Source organism: Phasianus colchicus, chromosome 9 (assembly GCF_987193195.1).
Source record: "Phasianus colchicus chromosome 9, bPhaCol1.hap1.1, whole genome shotgun sequence".
In the NCBI taxonomy this organism is placed as follows: domain Eukaryota; kingdom Metazoa; phylum Chordata; class Aves; order Galliformes; family Phasianidae; genus Phasianus; species Phasianus colchicus.
In genome coordinates this window covers 24,576,847-24,594,751 of record NC_143444.1, presented here as the reverse complement: position 1 = coordinate 24,594,751, position 17,905 = coordinate 24,576,847, and the positions used below count along the sequence as shown (strand labels likewise).

Genomic DNA, 17,905 nt, shown 5'->3' with positions numbered 1-17,905 from the left:
AGAGAAGGATTAAGCTGTCACACCTTTCCCTCTGCACCTTCTCTGCAGGAGCAAATATATTCCAGGCACAACTTCAGGAGCAGTGACTGTAGATATACCAGGGACAGAGGATAAAACACCTCTAAAATCAGTGTAATTCTCTATTCAGGTTCCCCTGCAAAAGTACTTTACAGCCACTTTGAGTCTACACTGCACAAGATATGAGGATTTAATGACAGATTTAAGGAAATCTGACTTCTAATGAATAGGAAAAGACATGCGTAAGGAGCACAGCCCCCTCCAAACTCCCATGTTTTCTAATCTCCCGTGGTGCATTGCACTGAGGCTGCCAGAGGCAGCAGAAACATCAGATGTCCAGGACCAGCTCAGATAGTCCCAAAATAGAGCAGGAATTACTCCTGCATCCAGACAAAAAGCCACATTTCCATCTGAAGGATGAGATTTTCCCATTGGTCCTGTACCAAGGGAACCATTGGGAATGCAGCATTCCTGACAGTACACCAGGAGATGACAGACAGTGTTTCCCTCAGATCTGCTTGTTTGCTTTGACCAGCTTCCACCTCCTTATCTTACTTCCCAAACCATCAGGCCCTATTTCTTGGTATCTTTAGCAGTAGGCTCTTAAAGCTCAGGCAGCTTGCCTTCCAGTAAAGTCAATAGTACCTTTTCCCAATTATCTGGAGCTCTCAAGAGTCCTCTGCTATTACTAGAGTGGTTTTCATTAATGGCACTAGTTCCAGGCTGCAGGAGGATGGAGTTCAGCACAGAAGTTGAGCAGTTCTGGACTGAGTGAATGAGAAACCCTGTAACACAGCTAAAAGTACCCACAGGGTAATGTATAACTTTACTGTCAAGCCCTGAAATAACATGACCAGCTAATGAAATAACAAAATAAACTTTGTTTTAATTAAAATTAAGAACATTTTATCTCTCTCATTTTAGTCTTAAACAGGGGCAGTTCAAAAGTCATGATGGAACAAATGGAAAAAAAAACATTTGCAAAGCAAAGGGCAAGAGGCAAGGGCAACGTGACCAGGTTAGGAATGATCTGTGCCACAAACTGTTGGCACGATCTGTCTGAAAGCAGCCTGGAGCAGATGTAGGTGAAGTAAATTCCTAAAGAAACAAACCAAAAAAGTCATCCTCCTGAGTCCACTCTACCCCCAGATTCAGACAGAGGGGAAGAGATGCTGCCATCCTAAGAGGTCTCTCTGCAGTCAAAGCCACAGAGCATGAGTTCCTCAAAGCCATTTGGACCCAAGAATGACAAGATCACATCATTCACTTTGACCTCTAACTGCCAATCAGGAGAGGCAGCACATCACCACAGCCAGGCTGATGGGGCAGTGCAGGAGTCTGCAGGACATCTGACCCTTACTGCACTAAACAATAGCAGCCTTTCCAACTGCACAAACCACCACAGGCTCTGCCTTGTTGCTTGCACATGTGGGGAGTAGAGCTACTGTCCCCAGGAGGCTTCACTCATGACAAGTTGTCTTCACCCATTGGCAGCAGCCTGCTGCCTAGCACTGCTCCCACTGTGCCAGCAGCCAACAATGCACTCTTGAAGCTGCCACCCGTGAATCTGCAGCATGAAGGCAAGCCTGGCCCCCTGCTGTGCTCACACTGCCTTCCTGCCAGCTCAGTGCTGTATGTGCCCAGCTCCCAGAATCATTAAAGTTGGAAGAGGCCATTACAATCACCTAGTCTAACCATCAACTCATCCCCACCATGGCCACCAACTGAGTCCCTCATGCTATGAGGAAAGCAGGTGGGGTGAATCTGACCCCCTGTTCCTCATCTGATGCTCCACACCATCCAAAACCACTCTGAGTGCATGATTTCACTGCTCCTTGTACTATTAAAGCCAAACACCATTTAACAACAATCCTCACTATTCTTGTCTTTCCTGCTCTTTATTCTACAATGGATTGTTCCTTAACCATTCTCAAAAGCCCTGGAGGCATGCTACAAGAGAGACACTGTTGTGCTACTCACTCCTGCCATGGCTACTCAGCATAGCAATAAGCCTGACCCAAAACAACCTAGTGGAATAAGGGCTGTTATAGAAGCATCATGCACACGAGAGGAGAAGAGGGAGAGTTGGTATAAATATTTACCAGCTTTCCTTTCATATTTAACACACAGAAACACTCTGGCAAAAGGTATGGTGCAAAAAATATTCCATATTTGTCTGTTTTAATGAACAATGGAGTTATGCAGAGAGCTAGACTATATGATCAGTGTCTGATGGAAAGCAGAAGTTACCCAAGGGAAACAGAGCCTCTTGGTTGAGATCCCAGTTCTCTCAGAAGATCTCCAACAAGTTTTCAACAGTCTCAATATAAGCTTTTAAAAACCAGTTTGATATCTAGTCCTGCTGCAAAGGAGACTTGAGGAACTTTCTGGTCTTTTAACACATCATGTATACATCATCACTATATCCCCCCCAAAGGCATGGATGAATGCATCTGCACAGGATGCTCACTTGCTCTGAAAGGGATCCAGAAGATGGCAAGCCTTTTGTGGTCAAGAATTTAATTAAGCTTTAGATCTCCTTGGTCTGCTCATTGGATCAAAGAAGGCTGCTCCACCATCGCATCCAAAAGTCAAAACTTCCCAGTTACAGTGCAGCCTGTCAATAACCAAGCAGGACTGAGACACAAAGCTATGGTAAGGTCTTCATGCCAGATTCAACGTTACAGATTAATTCTTTCAACACAATCTAATCTCCAAACACCATGAACTACTACGTAAAGCAAATTAAGGATACTTACTTCTTAAGTAACCATGGTAGGTGTCTCAAACTGGGAAAGACCAAAGGTTCTTTGATGCTGTGGCTGCTTTGTTTCCAAGCAAGAACAGCTCAAAACTGCTTACACATATTACAATCATATCTAGAGACTCTTCATGCAAAGCACGTACTGCCCATGACAAATATCAGATGTCCATTAAGAAGACAGACATCCAAAGCCAGAGTAGGAAAGATTAGGGGAAGTGGTGCAAAAGGAAAAGTGCAGAGGACTGTGGAAGAAAGCCTCAGAAGCAAATAAACAAATTCAGGATGTTAAGAAATAAGAAGCGATATAAAAATAACACAGAAGGTCAATCACCAGTGATACGGTTCATTATTCAAAACCTGCATATCTTAAACAATCTTAAACTTATTCAATCCAATAACAGCAACAATTCTCATTATACACTTACTATAGGGAAGTATTATTTCAGCATTGGCTTACAAATTGTCTCTTTCTCAAACTCATCACAGTCTTAATACAAGTAAATCTCTGTGCATGAAATATGAGCCACTGGCAGCTCTAAGACTTGCTTTTCATCCCAAGCCTAATGGGCAAAGCACTGTGATTTCATTTCACAAGCTTTTCCAGCTGAGCTCAGAGTCGACTACTTGCCAGAGCCTGACTCTTGCAAACAGTCTTGCAGAGCCACTGAACGCACAGGTCCAAATCCATCAGTGGTGCAACTCCAGCTAACCTGAGAGTTTAGGCCAGAGATCAGTTTGTTCCAAAGCATTAAAAGATAGATACATCTTTTGAGACCGATGATTACAGAACATTGTCATAACACTTAAGAAATTATGGTATGATAATTAAAAGCTGTCAAAAATATATGTATGGACCTGCCCATTCTTCATTTGGATGTGCACAAGAAGCCAATTTACAAGAGAAACCTCACCAGAGCTCTGCAGCTCCACAGAAACGTGAAATGGCTCTCCAGCCCAGTGGAACATGCTTCTTCCCATCTCCAGCACAATATTCCTGGTCCCTCAGTAGAGCTTAGCAGTGTTCCCAGGATCAGCCACTGAACGAAAGCATGTAGTTCTCATTTTAAACAGCATCAGGTCTTGGTGGCCCTCTCCAAGAATGGTCCTTTTAGTTATAAGCTCTCCTAGAAGAACTAACTTTAGCAAAAATAAGCAAAGGCCCTACAGAGCTTCACAGATGCCAGGGTTCCCCCATAACCAAGAGAAATGAGATGCCACATGTATTGAAATGATATATATATGTTAAATAATACTGAGTTTAAACCATTGCCAAGATGAGGTACAGACATCTACTGGAAGGTTAGAAGTTATAGACTATAGGATAGAGCAAGTGAGGCTCTGATCCCAGTTCTACTCAACACATGCTTACAGAGAAGTCAGACTTCCAATCACTTTCCCATTCCAAGGGCATTTTCAGCCTTTGGGAAGTCTCTCCCTGCAACATGGAAGAGGGAAAGCTCCAGCAGGAGAGACAGGACCTTATTCCCTCTGTGGAAATATCAGAAAGCAGGTCCTGGTCCCATGGTGATCACAACCAGTGGCCTGCAAACTCTATGTAACCCAGTAGAAACCTACAACCCTCCCAGAGAGAGGTTTGGAGCCCCAGCCACATCCCAATTTCATGCATTAACCAAAGGGCTTCTGGGGGAGTCATTCCTCACAGAAATCACAAGGAACACAATTTACTTTAAAAGCTTCATTGCTGACAGAGCTGTAATTCCCAAACAGGGATAAGGGGGACAACAGCAAGAAAATGGATTGTCAAAGAACTCTCATAGTACTTTAAGTGCTTTGTTGGATCTGGATGCAAAGGAATTAAAGAAATGATGAAAAGTAAGGACAACACTACAAAACATATTAGAATAATTTCAAACCTTGGCAAACACATTTTGGTTCCCATTGCTTTGATAATATATCATAAAGTGTCAGTAAAAGCATTGTACAATAGCCTGTACAAATAACATCTTGCAAAGAAATACCTCATCACTGCATCACTGTTTAGCTGCAGGAAAACATGAATTGACAGCAAGCTAAGTGCATTAACATGAGGAGGTGCCAGACTGCTCAGCAGAGCAGTAACAACTAAAAATTCCAGTCATTTAGTTTATACTCTGAAACTGATGGGCAAGAAATGTCCACAGTTACTGTAAGTTTTTCACAGTGCTCAAGATGATACTCGGTTATTTCATTTTAAGCTGATTACACAGAACATTCAGAAGGTCTAGGGAAAGTAATACTTGTTTTCAGAAGAGCTACATGGAGAATTCATTGACTCTCCCCATAGAGCTCTTCAGTTCTTTACGTTTTAGCAAAGAGCTGGCAGTTGCATTCAAAAGCAACATGAATTTTGGCTACATCTCTAGAAAGCTAAATAAGGGGAGAGTCTCTTGACTTAATTTTAATCAGATCAAAACCAACACAAGGGGAGAAAATGTAAGGCTTCAATGAGAGGGAGCAGCTCTGACACCAGTGCTTCATCTCAGATGGTCTCAGTTGAAAGAGCAGTGTTAACAACCACATCACATTTCCTGTTTGCTCTGCAGTAATCGTTAATGGGGTGAACCCGGGAGAGGATGGACATTGCTTCCTTCATCCTTTGAATCCTGAGTTGCCAAGACAGCTCTGAATCCTAGCTTAAGCTGCCCTGCTTTCTAATTGCCTCTCATGGAGATGCTGAGCTCCATAGTCAGAGGAAGTCATGCAGAGGTAGAGAAAGGTCATACTGTGATAAGGTAGAGACAGCCTGAGAGCAGAGTCAGGAGAGCTGTGGGAAGCATTAGGATAGAGGCACTAGCAGCTCTACCCACAGCCACTCAGGGATGCTCAAGGGCAGAACCAGGGGAAGGTTAGCAGTCCCTCTCCACTTGCATCCCCACGTACAGCAACCTGTGTATTGCCACAGTCAGTTACAGCACAAATAGGAGAAGTATTTGTAAGCATTCAACTTACCCCAGCAAGGGGCAGGTAGAAAATACCCTCAACTTTGGGAAATTATATACCAGTTATTCCTTCCTCTTTGTTTCATCTACATTTCTAATCTTCGTTTTGAAATGGCAGAAGACAGCAACAGCAAGTAACAGCAAGCTGCATATTTTACAAATATCCACTGAACACAGTAGCAGGCTGTGAATGTCCTTAGAACATTCTAAACTTAGGATCTAAAACAATTCCCACTGGAACCTTTCCATTTATTCAACAGTGGATGGATTGGGATGTACAGTGCAAGGATGAGCAGGGGAAGGAGGCTGCCAGTTGGAGTTGCCTTCCCAGCTCATCCACAAAGTCACAGCCCAACAACACCTTCATCTCCCCATAACCATCCCCTATTCATCCCATCTTTGAGAACAACCTTGAGCCATTTTAGCTGTTGCAGCTCTTCTCAACATTCACTCTTTTGAAAAAGGGATTTTCTCCTCTCTTTAGATCTCACAGACCAGAAATGAAGCCTGAGAAAGTCCATCCCAAAAGGGAACAACTTGGAAAGGTATAAATATCTAAGAGCTGGGCTCGTAGGCTTTGCCAGAACCAGATTGCCCAGGCTCTAACCACATTCCATTTGCATCCCAAATTCCTGAAGAAAAAAAACTCCACCTCTCCAGGATGCTCTGAGAGGGAAGGTGAAAGGCAGCTAAGCGTTAACAGCTTGTTCTATGGGATCAGGGCCTCCATCGAGGTCAACGAGGCTCTTTATTCCTGGAACAGCTCCAGCCCTGGCCACCCTTGAAACCCGGGAACATAGCCACCTTTGCCCCACCTTCCTCAGCCGTGCCAAGCCCAGACTGGCCACCACCCAGATATGGGGCCACCGATTCTCATTTTTTTTTTAATATAGAATTAAGGAAAGAGAGAGGAGAGAAATGAAGACATGGGAATGTCAGGTGGCTCTGCCAAGGCCACATGGCACACCAGTGGCAGAGCTGGCACCGCACACAGGAGCGCCTGTTTTCTACGCCAGTGCTAAAGCATCCAGACCACCCTGCTGCCTCTAAGACCACACTGCCTCTGTGAAATGTGTGGAAATTCACAGGCATTTTCCCTGATTTTTACAGGGATTTTTCTTTGTTGTTGTTGTTGTTCCACACTTGGCTTACAGCTGTTTGCCAAAATCAAATTGCTGAGGTGTTTCTGTCTCTTTAAAACTTCATAAACAGACAGTTGGACAAAAAACATCAGTGCATTACAGCTGTGGTGGGGGATTTTTTTTTTTTAAGCCATGGTGGGCTAGAAGGGAGAAACCCAAGCTGAGGCACAGCCCCAGCCCCCTATCCTCACAGGCTGGGACTCACAGCCACACAGCAGGCATCAGTCCTTGCCCCATCATTTGGCATGGGGTGCACCACGGAACCAGACTCATCTCTGGGCCTTCCCAACAGTGCCATAGCATTTTGCCACTGCAACCACTGTTTTCCCTTAGAATTAAGGAATAAAACTCAGACATTTCAGTCCCCATTCCAGTCCTAGCTGGCTGCTGCAATTTGCTGTGTTTCAACAGCATCTCATCGCTTCCCACCGAACCCACGGATCTTCCCTACTCACCAACCCCCCAGGGCACATCAGGTGCATCAGCAGAACATGGAAAAAATATCCAGACTTAACCCCAGGCACAGGCAACACCACAAGGAAAGGGAAAGTACATAGAGTAGATGCAACTATTTTTAATTCTTTAAGAAAAAAAATAAGCAATCTATTCCTCTGCAACCCAACCACATTCTGCAACTTGCCACTGGGGGTCTGCACAGCAAACAAAAGGTTAAACAAACAAACCCCAAGCAACGTCTCAGGCTTGCCAGATGCAAAAATGCTTTCAGGCAGTGACATTTCTCCTTCCCCAGCTGTAGGTTCATATTTTTAACGTCAGATTGCAAAAATAATAAGAAAAAAGCAGGGGGGAGAAGGGAAAAAGCAAACATTCAGCACTCACAACTGGTTGGGAAATGGACTGGAAGGCTGTGTGTGTGCATGAGTGTACACTTCCCTCTGGCAAAGCTGGCTGGTATGTGCAAGGTTCTGAAAACCTGTCCTGACATCAGCAGAAGTGTGAGCAGCAATACCTCTCCCATGCTGGTTCATGCATTTTCTCCTATCTCACTTCATCTCTCACTAAGCTCAAGTGAGGCCGCGCTATTGCAGATTTATCGCCATCTGAAAAACATTAAATATCTCAGGGTTTCAAATATTTGCAGACAGCTGAAGAAGTGGCTGTGATGGAACTGTCTCTTTCTGGCATAAAGCTATCAATTTTCCATGAAAGCTGAGGCCCAGATTTTTTTATTTTATTTTTTACCTCTGGTAAAACACTGTAACAAATGACTTATTCCCCTTTTAGCAAACACAAGGGAAGCAAACAGTCATTATTACCAAATGTGTGCACGCACAAGTAACTAAGGGAAAATAAATCCCATTTGAAGGTTAATTAACTAAGGCAGGGTCACAGCTTGACAATCTGCCCTCAGCAAAGGGGAAGCACAACATCGCCGGCTCTACGAAGCAGAGCTGTAATGAATTGTGACTTGGGGCTTGTCTATGCATGGAAATCACCATGCAGCAAGTTAGGGGCTGAGTTTACAGCACTTGCTCTGCATTTATGGCATTAGACTCTTTGTACTAATTAGGAACTAGTTTACTCCATTTACCTTGTGACAAATGCTACTTCGCACAGAAGACCCATCAACAACTTGCTTTTTGCCAGCACCTCCAGCAAGTCTAAAGTTCTGAGGGAGGGAGAGACTGAGGTAAACACTCAGTGCTGGCACATTCTTAAGGGCCTCAAAAGCCCCCAAGTTTGGACAGAAACAAGTGTGCAACAGTGTTTACATCTGGACTTGAGTGAAAGCTGAGGTTGAGTTCGTGGAGAAGACTGGTTGCATTTGTCCTCCTAGCACCCTGTTCAGCATGCTTCCCAACCCAGCCCTGCCCAGGTTCCTCTTGCAGCCTTTTGTGCCCAGCAGAGCAGGAAAATCCACAGCAGTTTGACCAAGGAGGCTGCAGACAGTCAGAGAAGTGGTGGAGGAGAGCACAGCATAGTTCTCCTCTACCAGTTTCCTAAAGAGGACCACCTGGCTCAATTCCATTTTGCCTGGCTCCTTGGCCAAGCTGAAGGGCACCAAGCCAACATCAGGCCACCTCAGAGCCAAATACACACCTACCACCAAGTCTTAGAGGGTGGTAGCAGAGATCCAATACGAAGTTACTCAAATCACAACTTACTTAGCAAAGCATGCCTACATTTACAGCTTATTTCTCCACTTATCAGGGAAGATGGCTGAGTTTCAAGGGGGATATGCAAGATGCAAAACCCATTTCCTTTCCAGTAGGGTCCTTCACAGTGAAACAGGCCACCCAGTTGGGGATACAACATGCAGTGGGCTAAAAGCTCCCCCTTTTGGGGATGGCCCTTTGGAGACAGCTCTAATACAGGGAGGTGGTGTCTGACAGACACTTATCTGTGTTAAATCCAAGATTAGCCATCATTTCTGCTCTTCTCTCTCACCTGCCCATGGAGCTAATGAAAGGGGTTCACTATTAACACTGAATCACGCTCCACCCCTTGGGATCTGAAGAACTGCTGCAGCAGTCAGGAGGTAGCAAATAGAAGTCTGCTAATTTATTCATTTTGATTTTCCTCCTCCAAATGTGATCATTTCACAAAGCCTCCAAGATATCTGCCTCACTGAAAAGGAAGTGCTTAAAGCCAGCTCAGCCACGAAGTGAGCACTGCTGAAAGCTCCAGTCAACTGCTGAAAAGAAAGCATTCTCCCCAGCGGCCCAGAACCCGAAAGGAGATAAAACCATCAGAAAAGAAACTGCTGAAATGAAAAACAGGAACAGAAGCAACAAAAAGACAGACCTGATCCCAAGAGGCACTAAGCAAAACATATGGAAATCTCAGCTGATCTGTCAGGAGATGCACTCCTACCCGATGCCTGATAGCATGCTCTGAGCACCTTGTAGCAGTCCTTCAATACAGAGCATCCCAACCAATGTGCCTACATGTATACATAAATAGGCATCTATTACTCATTTATTTATGTTTAATCTAGAACTGCCCTCTCTCTCACCAACTACTCTCAGTCTCAGCACTGAGATTAAGTATCAAGAGTTTCTACAATGATTGCATCTAACTACCAGCCCTGGCCAACTCCCTATGAAACAGATACAAGACAATCTTCCATCATAACCCATCAGATGAAACCTTTCACCAAGATGCACTATAAATTTAGAAGAAACACCGGTGGAAAGGTAACCTGAGACTTTAGTTTTAATTTTAATGGTCTATTTTCAAGTAGAGATTCACATTCACCTCTGGATATAGATTACAAGCCCATGAAAACATAGATGGCCCCTTCTCCACAAAACACCTTGAGTGTAAATAGGTATAAAGCTACATACTCTGCAGGCTGGTCCCATGATGTCACTGCCCACTGATGTGTGCATAGTGTCATATGTTTACCTACTAAAATATAAACAATATTTATGTAGGAGTCCATTTATGAAGCAGTGTTTATGCAGAAATGGAAGAGACTTTTGTACAAGAGAGGGGAAAGTTAAAAGGCCTGCATTGCTGTGCTGATTTACAGGCTGACTGACTTAATTAGTATTTGAATACGATTATTTTTGAGGGTTGTGGGTGGTCATTCACAAGGGAATGCCAATATCTTCATTGGAAGGCTTTTCAAATATTTTATACGCTCATATAATTTTGTAAGAAGCTTAAATACTCGAAACTGCCAAAACATCAAAACATCCTTTCTAGGAACATTTATATTGCACCTCTGTACAAAATACCATGAGAATGGAGAAAAAGCATTTATTCCTCCCTGAAAGGGCAAAGCTGATACAGCCATTACTCAGACACACAGTCTGGGGGAACAGAGAGGTTCAGCATCCTCCACCACAAGAAGGAACATGGCCTCCATTGATGCCATCCCACCCTCTCACACCCCCACCCTCCTCATATTTCTATGCTGTGCGCTCATATAGTCTCATTCTTATTTTAAGAGCATTAATATATACATTTGAAAACCCAAACCATTAAAAAGTAGTTGGCTCAGACTTTTACTGGAACACGTGCACAAATATGTTGTTTGGATATTTTTACGGCCATTAACTTTTCCATATATAACCCAGACCTCCCATTAGGTGTTGTGAACTGGATCGCCTCTTTACTTGCCAAGTTATATTTCAATTAAATTAAAGTCACCTTTGGTCCTAATGAACCCTTGTTGTTTGCCTAATGCCATGATTAATTCCAGCTGCAAGAAGTGGTATTGGCCTGGGTGGGTACTGTGCTGAAGATGCTGTTTCTCCTCTGAGATTTATGGGTGCTGAAGAAGGCTTCATAACTCATTCCTGAGTATATTATGATCCAGGCTGTAAATAGACTTGATTTGTGCCCTCAAAAAGATGGTTACAATAGGAAATACTTCTGCACTTGTCTGCAGCCTGGGATGTTATGAACTAGGAATCTCCTTAAGTTTGTTCCTACAGTTAGAAAATTTAACATTTGGACACTGATGCCCACCACTTATCTTGCAGAACTCAGCAGACAAAGAGATGGCCACAAAACCTTGAACAATCACATGGTGATAATAGCAAAACCAGAAGGGATGGCAGCCTCCATCCATACCCTATAGAAGTGAAAGGTTAACTTGGACCTTTCTACCTCAGCAAACCAACAGAACCCAAAAGAGAAAAACATGTAGGGATCATTTTTTCCTATGCTCTAAAGTGTTGGACTCTGATTCCAGGGCTAATGATTTACTCTGAACTAAGGAGTGACTACCTAACATTGAAAAGCAGCCTTGAAAGCAAAACCATGGGCCACTCCAGATTTCTCACTCATACATCTAGCCATGAAGGGCTGCAGAAGAGGACTGCTCTCAATATCCATGACCTCATCATTCAGTGTCATTAGGATGGTCTTAGAGATCTTCAGGTGATGCAAACATGAGAAAGATAGCTGTGATCTAAAAGCCACCAACAGCACAAGGTCTCAGCTTTGCCGGAAGGGCGCTGCATCCAGATTCCTGGTGCCCCAGCACTTCATCTTTCTGTAGAGCTTCCTACAGGGTTAAGGTTTCCATGATCAATAGACACTGATGAGCCTGTCCTTCACAGCAATTGCATTTAGTCACCCTTCCACCCCACCTTATGATCATTACATCAAAAGGCAGAGTTTCACCATCTTATTACTTGTGGTGTTGCAAAGGCAGGTGCATGCCATGGCACAGCACTGTGCTGGAGGACTTTTATCAGCTCTGCAAACAGTATCTGAATTCTGACTATACCACTGCATGAGATTCTACAAGCCCAGAAAATAAATCACAGTTCAGAGTAGAATAAGAGGAGATTTCACTACAGAATAGAAAATTAATAATGAAGAAGTAAAACCACCCAACAACAAAATGCTTTAGGATTGCATCTGTGAGATGATACCTGCTGCTGACATCCCAAGCAGGATCAATTGTTAGGAGAACCCCCCTAAATTTAAGCCCAGATAAATCAGGAATAGTTCAAATTGAGTTTAATACAGAGAGGAAAATAAGGTCCAGAATTTGAGTGTCCAGGGTAGAGCAGATGAATATCCATTAGTCCAAGATTCAGAATAGTCTTCATGCAACATTCAACACAAACAGTCTAAGTGCAATAAAAGAAGTTGTATAATCACCAAAGTCAGTTCCCATGATTTCCCTGGCATCTGCCTCACCTAAACTAGTATTGCATTTGAGCAAGAGCAAAAAAAATCCAGAGCCAAACCATGGTACATATAACTCTGAAAAAGAAATACAGAGGTTCAATAGGATTCAGACAAACCCAAGAAAAACCATTACAGTGTGGAAAGTATTTGCCATTAAAACATTTTTCATTAAAAGTGGCATTTCTAAACCTTCTAGCCTGCTGAAAAGCAATACCAGCTTCACATCAGAAAAATCTGTATGAAAAATTTCCATTGCTATAATTAACTTCTAAGCTGAGGTTGTATTGTTCCCCTTTTGCAGAAAATCTCAGCAACATTTCCAAGGTTTAAAGGCAGCCAAAAAGGTGTCCCATCCCATTTTCAGGAGAAACTTGTGCCCACAAGGTATCAAGGAGAGCTTTAACCTATACAGGATAACTCTGTGTAGTTTAGTTATTAGTTACAAGTTACTCTGCCCCACTGAAAGCATATGAGAATAAATTTGATGCTGGCGTAGCTAGCAAGTGCCCTGTTGGTCAACAGCTGCCACAGGACTACAACAGACTCAGAAATAATGCAAGAACCAGACCTGTACAGCACACTCCTCCTTCTGATGCACTTTCATCTGCAAACTTCATTACTGAATTGCAAAGTGTGATGTGAAAAGCCTACAGAATGGAAAGGCCTCCAGAGGGAAACTGAGAGGATACCCAAGACACTCCAGCAAACCACACACCCCCAGTCTCTAACAGCTGAGTTTCAATCCTGCCATTTCTCCAGTAGAGACCCTCACTCATGGATTGGTGTCATTCAAATCTTTCATACTAACAAAGCCACATCATCAAGCTCGTCTTGCTAAGATGAAGACATTTATGAAGACATTTAACTCTTCTCATCCTTACAAGATGAGTCTAAAAACCACTGATGCAAGTTTCATTGATTTCTCCATTTCCTCTAGAAATACTGGACACGCTCACACTTAGATCCCTTGATCTATTATTGAACTTCAGACAGAACTACTGTGAATTAGATGGGGAGGCAGCAGAAGCAGAGAATAAAAGAAAGCAAGCCTATTTCACATCCTCAAGAGAAGCCAATTCCCATGCCCCACAGACATGGAAATACAGCCAGCTGACCACAAACAGCTCAGAAACAGATGCATCTGTAGATATTCTTGCCCAGAAAATCATTAGGAGATTAGGGAATGAGACACAGCTTGGCACAAGGATATAGAAGATGTAAAGGTTGCAATGATAATATTTCACTGGACTCATTGCTCAGGAAAGCCTTATTTCCCTTTGCTAAAGCAAAATTGCCTTACATTTTAAGAAACAGGTCAGAAGCAGCTTTACAGTTTAAGCTGGATATTTTCAGAGTAGAGCTCTGGAGCTCATATGCCAAGAGCTGGTCAAGAGATTACAAGGCAGCTGGTCTCATTCCCAGCAGAAGACATCCTGCCTAGATACAAGGCATCATCTCAGCTCTTCTGCTCCAAAACCAAGCACATCAGAAAAGTGCTCATCCCCACTCTGCCAGACCCCACAACACCAAATCTAATGTTGCCTTCTGAATCAAAGCATAGCCAACTTAAGCAGTGCCCATTTCTGCAGGCTCTGGTCTCCAGGATATAGAGCTGAAGTTGCCAAGGATGAATTCTCCTTATAAAAGCCATGTCCTGTTTTGCTTCTGAATCTTGGCCCAGCAAAACTTGATCTTTGGCACATCTCCCCTCTCTCTACCACTTAAATATCACTGACACATGTAATTAACACCAGGTTGAACACAACCACTCCAGCATTTTAAGGAGTCTGGTTTCAGCTCTCTGATTGTGCCAAAGATGAGTAACAGACACCAGGACAGAGCAGGGTCAAGAAATATCTGCTGAAAGTTTTTCGCTCTATCAGTGAGAGATTTAATCCATATTTTAACAACTAATTAAAAGATCGTTAGGACTACTGCCTCTGGTGGTGTACAGCCTATTTAGAACACAGGAAAACACACAGAGAACAAACATATTTCAGATAGAGAATAGAGTACTACAGAATACTACATAGCCTTAAGTGATCTCCCCAACCATCTAAAAATCAGACCTAAAGTTGAACAGTTAGGATCCTGACAGCTCACTGAGGAGATAAATCAGTCAAAAAGAAAATCAGATCCCATTTCTCCCTATGAAATATCTCCATTCCTTCTCAAACCAATGCCAGTACCACATCCAGAGTCCTGGAGAAGCCACTGAGTGATGTTGTTAGACAGTGAAGTAACATGAAGTTTACAACACTGTATGCACTCCCCAGTGTTCAGTAGCCCCAGATTGAAGCTGTTTTTCTTCCTAACTCACAGATCATCTGGTGAAGCTTCCAGCTACATGGAAATGCACATTAGATGACAAGCACAGTTTCTACTCTGCTTACAGTTGAGCCCATCCAGAAGGAGGCATTCCTAAGAATCACAGAAACTGCAACACATCCTTCCTTCAAGAAAAGAAGTTTTTCAGCTTAGTTCTGCAGAGCTGAAAGACCCAGCTTGTTGAGTTAGTGTTTAATTCACTTCCAGCTACACCTGATCTCCAGAGTTTGTTCACCACTGAGAAACACCTGTAGCAAATTACCCACCCATCCTACAGCAACATGGTAGGATAGGAAAAACTCAGACTTCAAAACTGTTTCATGCACTGCTGGAACACCTCTTCTCCCACTATAGAACACTGCAAAGAAATGAGACTCACAGATGTTATTCAGTAGGTTTATTCCCAGCAAAGCCTCAGATTTTGTTGTTTTAACGATCCCATAAACTTGCATTATTAAGTGGTGCAATTTAGCAGGCATCATAGTAAGTGTATCTAGTCCCTTATCTCCAGAAGTTTGAATGCCATTACTGAGAGGTCTACACAACAAAATGACACTTAGCTGCAAACAATTCACATCCCAATAAGTTGTTTAAACAACAAAAATGCACAAAGAGCTCTTTTAAAACACCAATGGTAAAAATAGGGGTAACTGCCATCCATGTCACAACTACCCTCAAATTGAGAGGAGGACACTCATTTATCAGACAGAGAGAAAACAAGCCCTAAGCAGCACTGCAAAGAACTCAGCCAGATGAAGTTGTGAAACAATACAAGAGAACTAAGGTCATCAGGAAAACAGTCACAAGTATTACAGCAAAGCTATGACAATAAATATATTGCAACAATCAACTTCAGCTTCAGACTCATCTCTCCAAGATGAGAAACACTTCTTCACTTCTGAATCCATGACAAACAGACATTTTCCCCAAGGTTTCTTGAAGGCAACACTACCCAAGCTGTTCTATCATTTTCTCTTGATTTCAGGACCTATCCTTCTCTCTTGATTTTAGGACCTAAGTAGTGCCACCAGTCACATTTGCCACAAACTAGCTGGCTGCTTGCCACAGCTGTTGGAGCTTTTCTTTTATTAACAATAAAGCACCCTACCTTGTAATCCAGGTGCAAGTTGTTATATCCTGTTTGATCACAGATCCCACCTGCTGGCAGCCTAGAACCTGAGCAAAAAAAAAAAAAAAAGAGTCAGGTTGCAAGTCCTAATGCTCCATTCCATCCACCCTCTAATTACCCAGCTTAGTCACTAAGATCTTTCTAAAGAAAATTCTGGTGGGTACATGAAAGATAGACCATCCCAGCTACAGCCAATGTCTTTGCAAACGGGTAGAGGAATCCAGGGTAGGTTCTTCTCATTCTCAAACGACACCCAGATGGATCCTGCTCCTGCAGATGGGGGCCGACACTTCAGGCTGATTCTATTAGCTAACACCTTTCACCTGGGATACTCATAGCTAAGCCTAAAATGGATCTACTGGCAGTGCTCACCCCTTGCTGTCATATTGCTGGCACCTAGCCCTACCCCTGAGCAATAAAGCAGACAAAAGAAAAGGAAAATTATGGGATGGACACTAGGAGCAGCAATAGACTCCTGCTACAGTTTCAGACCCTTCATTTGCAAATCAGTTCTGGCTGACAGCACGGCAATTGGGCCACAAAAGTCTGCCGTCTCCAAGGAGAAAGACAAATTACAGCCCTGTTCCCATTGCTTACTTTTTCACGTTCAGCACTAAAAGCTTTATTCAGACGACAGTTATTTCATCACTGACTCACAGCACAGGAGGTTTGGAGGTTCATTAGGAGAAAGGAGGCATGGCTTTCCAGCAATACATCTCCAGTGCTCCACCTAAGAAAAAAAGATGGACATTGAAGCAAGATAGAGTAACGGAAAGATTTCCGAGCATACAGGGTGAATGCAGTTTAGGACCCTGTAGCAATTGGACAGATCAACAAAACAGAAAGGCATTACAACAAAGGTGCAATGATGGAAGGACTAGCATGATATAAGGTATAAAGAAAAGGAAGAAGTCTGCTTACCCATATCAGAAGATTCCAGGTTCACAATGGAAAACTTCACTAAGGAGGGATCTCCAGAAAGAGATCTTTCCCCAGTGGCAGTCAGCCCTTAAATGGGGTCTGAGAGAGGTGCAGCCAGGCTCCACCCCTTCTGATCACACAGCTGAATTGCCTTCACCTGTGCTCCCAGGGCTGAGCCAGTCCTTTCCCCAGGTGCTCAATCAGTGGTTCAGGCTGTGACTCAGCAGTTCCAATACAGACCCTCAAGAAAGACTGAAGATATGCTGCCAAAATTAGTTTTAAAAAGCAAAAGTTCCATTTCACCAAAACAGAGTTTTTAACCTATGTATTTCACAAAGGAGCAACACCTATCTCAGAAGTAACTGTTTTATAAATAATTTTATCAAACAGACTGGGGCAGATGGACTGGTTTTCTAGGACTGTTTTTTTTTTCTTCTGTTTATCCTACCATCTCAGTATGGAGAAGGAAGAAACACTGGCTACACACAAAAAGCTCAGTTCATGCCTTTTTTTCTCCCCATTAAAAATAGCTTCAGAAAGTGAATAAGACATTTTTCCTTCCACAAATACTCAAGTTTTTCCAAAACAAAGTTAAAAACCAATCAAACTCCCAACAGCCTCACCTCATTATTAACCTGTCTCTCTACAGCTGGGGCTCCACATTTAAAACCCTTCTAACAGAGGCATAACAAATGAACACTGCACTCATTTATTGTTCTTTGCTCACTCAAGATTTCTGCTTCCCAGCTAAAACACCAGCCTGGACCCACAGCCTCAGGAGAACTGGATCCAACATCAGGATCCCTAATCTCAAATACTCCTTTATGATCATAGTCAATAAATGTAGCACCTGTGAGCATCACAGCTTATTGTTTTCCTAATTGGAGATGAACTCATGCAGAAATTGCCACCAACTTTTATCCTCTATTCTCCCCCTTCAAACTGGACACACACCTCCTTCCTCCCCATAGCTGTAGAGCAGAGCTCCAGTTTTGAGGGGCAGAGGGCTATATGTAGGAAAGCCACCTGTGGATAGGGATTATTTGAC

General features: G+C 43.1%; 1 long non-coding RNA gene across 3 annotated transcripts in view; it reads right to left on the bottom strand.

Moving 5' to 3' along the window:
• The window catches only part of LOC116234468 (uncharacterized), a 42,728-nt gene extending 25,816 nt beyond the window's left edge, over nt 1–16,912 (bottom strand). For 2 of the 3 annotated variants that reach the window (XR_004168132.2, XR_016468968.1), the window contains exons 1-3: nt 16,858–16,912; nt 16,534–16,666; nt 15,916–15,983 (exon numbers count right to left, since the gene is read on the bottom strand). This is a non-coding gene — a long non-coding RNA (uncharacterized LOC116234468). Of the gene's footprint in view, nt 1–12,336; nt 12,555–15,915; nt 15,984–16,533; nt 16,667–16,857 lie in introns of those variants that run through there. The other variant, XR_016468969.1, reaches the window with a different exon arrangement.
• Nucleotides 16,913–17,905: the final 993 nt, after the last annotated feature.